Source organism: Penaeus japonicus, unplaced genomic scaffold (assembly GCF_977035675.1).
Source record: "Penaeus japonicus unplaced genomic scaffold, GWHDUDI00000001_assembly GWHDUDI00000012, whole genome shotgun sequence".
Lineage (NCBI taxonomy): Eukaryota > Metazoa > Arthropoda > Malacostraca > Decapoda > Penaeidae > Penaeus > Penaeus japonicus.
The window spans coordinates 39,219,264-39,224,263 of record NW_028234414.1 but is presented as its reverse complement, the minus strand read 5'-3'; the positions used below and the strand labels follow the sequence as shown (position 1 = coordinate 39,224,263).

The following is a 5,000-nucleotide window of genomic DNA, read 5'->3' as shown; positions in this document are numbered from 1 at the left end:
GCAACCATATATATATAAGTATATATATGTATAATATGTGTATATATAATATATATATATATATATATATATATATATATATATATATAAAGAATAAAAGAAGACGAAAAACAATACCAAGCAAGCAAATGGTGTGCTTAAGAAAAGAAAAGAAAAAGAAAAAAGAGGAAATAAAAAAGGGACAGGAAAGGAAAGTCATCTCCCAAGAGACAGCTGATGGGAAATGAGGTCATAATCGTAATAGCAAGGTTTTGGTGGCTGGTGCGGGGCGAATAGTGGTGGAGGAGGAGGGTGTGGAGGAGGAGGAGGAGGAGGAGGAGGAATAGGGGGGAGGGGGGAAAGAGTAGGGGGGAGGGTGGGAGGAGGAGGAGGGGCTGGGAGGGGGAGGAAAAGGAAGAGGATGAATAGTGAAGGAGGAGGAGTAATAGGGGGATGAGAAGGTTGAGGAAGGATAGGGGGGAGGGGGAGGAGGAAGAGGAGGAAGTGCGGGAAGGAGGATGTGGAGAAGGAGGAGGGATAGGGAGATGAGGATGTGGAGTAAGAATAGGGGGGAAGGAGGAGGGATAGGGAGATGAGGATGTGGAGTAAGAATAGGGGGGAAGGAGGAGGAAGAGGGGCTGGGAGGGGGAGGAAGAGGAAAAGGAAGAGGAAGAAGTAGAAGAGGAGAAGGAAAGGGAAGAGGAGGAAGAGGATTAAAAATAATTATAAGAGGAGGAGAAGGAAAGGGAAGAGGAGGAAGAGGAATGAAAATAATAATAAGAGGAGGAGGAAGATGAAGAGGAGTAGGAAGAGTAGGAAGAGGAAGAAGAGGAAGAAGGAGAAGAAGAAGAAGAAGAAGAAGAAGAAGAAGAAGAAGAAGAAGGAGGAGAAGGAGAAGAAGAAGAGGAAGAGTTAGAAGAAAAGGAAGAGGAGTTAAAAGATGAGGAGAAAGAAGAAGAGGAAGAAGAGGAGATAGGGAGGCAGGACAGTGGAGGGGAGAAAGAGGAGGAGGAGAAAATAGAAAAAGAAAAGAACTTGAAATCCAAATAAACAACCTGAAAAAAAACAACGAAAAAACAAACACAAAACCCATTGATCAAAACCATAAAACCAGCTAAAACCAAAGGTCCCCCAACGACCCCCCCCCCTTCCAACCAAACCAAGCCCAAACTGTCCGTAACCCCCCCCCCCTCAAAAAACCCCGCCCGTCTGTCTGCCTTTCGGGAAGAACAAGCGAGAAACGGAATGCGAAGAAAAGAAAATATTTCGCGCTCAAAACAACAATTCAAACGAAATATATGCAGCAAGAGTATTAATAACTAAATAAAATGCACATAGGAGGCAGTTGCGTCGATCTTGAGGGTAAGGCTGGATAAACAGATGCAATAGAAGTAATAGGTAGCTTATCCATTCATGAGATTCATAGCATTACGCATTTATGAAGTGATACGAACCAGGTTAACTTCCCGCTCAGCGTCCATGCGAAATGTGTGGAAAGAAAATATGAAAATAACTAAGAAAAATGCACACAGGAAGCATATGTGTGAATCTGAGACTAGATAAATAGATGTAGAGGAATATAATAGGTATCCATTCGTGATATTCATTCATTAAGCAAATATGGCGGAATAGGATTTTTTCGCTTCATATACTACACATTCTAACCACGAAATGTATGGAAACTTTTATATAAATAAACAAAAAATATACACAATGAAGGCAGATATATAGATTTCGAATGTAAGATAAATAGACGCAAAATAATACAAGTAATAGGTATACATAACCCCAAATAGTTTACTTGACACTGACCGTGAATGAAGTCTGAACGATTAGCTTATGGCAGGTGGTTTGTATGGGGGCGGAGAATGGAGGGGAAGTGGGGGAGAGGGAGAGGGAGAGGGAGGAGGAGGGGAAGTGCGGAAGAGAGGGAGGGGAAGGATGAAGAGGAGGGAAAGGAAGGATGAGAAGGGGGAGGGTAAGGATATAGAGGATGGGGACGGATATGGTGAGGTGGAGAGGAAGGGAAAGGATGTGGTGGAGTGGGGGTGGAGGGGGAGGAGAAGGACTTGGTGGAGTGGAGGGGGAGGGGAAGGATGAGGAGAGAAGGAGAGTGGGAGGGAGAGGATATGGTGGAATGAGAGGAAAGGGAAGGGAAGAAAAAGGGGCGTAGAGGGGGGGGGAGGAAGAAAGAGAAAACAGGGGTAGTAAGGGGAAAGGGAGGAGAGAGAAGACAAGGGTAGTAAAGGGAGAGGAAGGAGAGAAAAGAAAGGGGCAGTAAGGGGAGAGGGAGGAGAGGGGGAGGAATAGAGGGGGGAGGGGGGTATAGAGTAGGATAGGGAACACTTCCTCAGCGAGGCAACACGCAACGGAAGGCAATACGGTTTTATTTTCTTCCTCTGTGTCTTCCTTCCTTCCTCCCCTATTCTTTCCTTTTCCTGGGTCTTACCAATTGCCTATTTTCTCTTCTAACCTCCTATGTCTTCCCCTCCTTTCCTTTTCTATCAGCTCTTCCCTAACTTAACTTTCTCTCTCTCTCACTCTCACTCTCACTCTCACTCTCACTCTCACACTCACACTCACACTCACACTCACACTCACACTCACACTCACACTCACACTCACACTCACACTCACACTCACACTCACACTCACACTCTCACTCTCACTCTCACTCTCACTCTCACTCTCACTCTCACTCTCACTCTCACTCTCACTCTCACTCACACTCTCACTCTCACTCTCACTCTCACTCTCACTCTCACTCTCACTCTCACTCTCACTCACACACACTCTCACTCTCACTCTCACTCTCACTCTCACTCTCACTCTCACTCTCACTCTCACTCTCTATCTCTATCTCTATCTCTATCTCTATCTCTATCTCTCTCTCTCTCACTCTCTCACTCTCTCACTCTCTCTCTCTCTCTTTCTCTCTCTCTCTCTTCTCTATCTCTCACTCTATCTCCCTCTCTCTCTCCCTCTCTCTCTCCCTCTCTCTCTCTCTCCCTCTCTCTCTCCCTCCCTCCCTCTCTCTTAATTACATCGTATCCCTCCTTCCTCCTTTCTTGCCAGATTTCAAAATAAATATAGGCCTATCTAACGCTAACATGTGATAAGCTGTATTTGTTCAAAAACTAGCTAGCATGTTCCGACCTTTGACCTGTCATGCTGACCGAATAATTATACTAACTGTTACATAAATGATACACTCGATTACAGAGACGAATCATAACTATAATTAATCATATTTAGTCATTCATTTGCCGTGCGTTGCTTGGCAATATCTAGCGAAGGCCGCGAGTCTCAGTGCCAGGGCCTGGCACAATAATCCCGGCACTTATTTCCCACCATGGCATCCCTGAACCTGACAGCCGCAATCGAGCAATAAAAAAAACATTGTGACGGTGTAGTAAACAAGATTGCCTCACCGCCTTCTGCACGTCAAGGGGGGTGGGGGTGGGGGGGAAGCGCCAATCTGACACATGACACGTGACACGTGCCGGGCGCCCCCGAGCGTGACACATTAGCATCCGAGCAACCGCGATGGAGATAATGATGATAACGCCACACCAAGATACTTATCATTTTGCTTGGTCTTACCTTGACAAGTGGAGGCCAAGATAACGAGGTTCGTGCACCCTACACGTGGTGCACCTGCTGCTGCTGATGTTGCTGTTGTTGCTACTTCTGCTGCTGTTGCTTCACCACTGACACTGCTGATCTGGCGTGCGGGAGGCTGTCATCAGTATGCTAGCGTGTGGGGCAGTGTGTGGTGGCATAACAATGCTGCTGTGAAGAACGCGGGCACACTGCGGTAAGGGCAGCCACCCCCGTCAGCTGGGCTCTCTCTCTCCCTCTCTCTCTCTCTCTCTCTCTCTCGCTTAGCTGGAGTACTTGCTGGACTCACTCTAAATCGCTCACTATCGTCATCATCAGCAGCACGTCGGCATAGTTGACTCGGCGTGCCTCATTCCAAACGACACCCAGACCGGAAGTTATCATGCACCGGAGAAACTCGTCTCCTCAACACTGCAGCAAACGCAGTACAGACTAACGGGGTTCACTACAGACGGCACGGCACACACACACAGAGAGCCAAACGCGCCCGGTCGCCAGCCACGGGGCGGCACTACTACTGACGGCACAGCGAGTCGCCTCCGTCTGCGTCCCGGCACCAGCACGCATGCCCGGCGCGACCTCACTCACTGTCACATTGCTACTCGCCGCCGTCATATTCCTCCGCCCCCATTACAGTCCTACTCCCAGGGCCGTGATATATGGTCTTGTCATTACATCACCTGATCCGCCGGGGGGAAAAAAGTATTCCCAAATCTTTGAAATTGGAGCCAAATAAGTCGTCAAACGTAAGCGACAAAATCTTAAGACATGACTTAAAAAATCTCCCCTAAAAAAGATCCAAGGCGAGACAAAAGGCGATCGGTTCCCCTTCTGATTTAAAGTGTCACTGGCAATTTACCAAGTGAACTCGGACCCAAAACCATCCTGACACAGGACTGCGCTGACAAACGAGAGTCCTGCTGACGGAGCCAAGGTTATGCTGGCGCAGCATTATGGTGATGAACAGAAAATCTTTTATGAGACAGACTTTGGTGAAAGCGAGACAGGGATACGAAATTGAAATCGGGAATAATGGAAAGCACAGCTCGGTATATTTTTTAAACCGTTTGTATTCGAAAGCATGCACGGCAATTGTTATTTCAGACTATATTTGTAAACACTCAAACCTAATGGTCAAAGTCGAATGTCAGTAGTTTCTCAACATTAGGTACTTGACTTACATAACGAGATAATGTAGGGTCGTTTACAGTATTAAACTCAAGTATTTACGTTTCACTCATGCGGGAACATTCGATGCAAACAAGCAAACGATGTGATTTTGAATTTATTACAATACTACGTTTACTCGTTAACTATGACTAAACATCCATTACCGCAAAATATTTATTTAAAAAAAACAAAAAAACATTATTAGCAGCATTTATAAAGCCAGTGATTAG

The 5,000-nt window shown here is 46.2% G+C and overlaps 1 protein-coding gene across 1 annotated transcript in view; it reads right to left on the bottom strand.

The window, feature by feature from the left end:
* The window catches only part of LOC122246116 (uncharacterized), a 334,123-nt gene extending 330,399 nt beyond the window's left edge, over positions 1-3,724 (bottom strand). The window contains exon 1 of the mRNA XM_086542170.1: positions 3,583-3,724. The gene's annotated coding sequence lies outside the window, so the exon portion shown is untranslated. The remainder of the gene's footprint in view (positions 1-3,582) is intronic.
* Between the last annotated feature and the right edge of the window lie 1,276 nt (positions 3,725-5,000).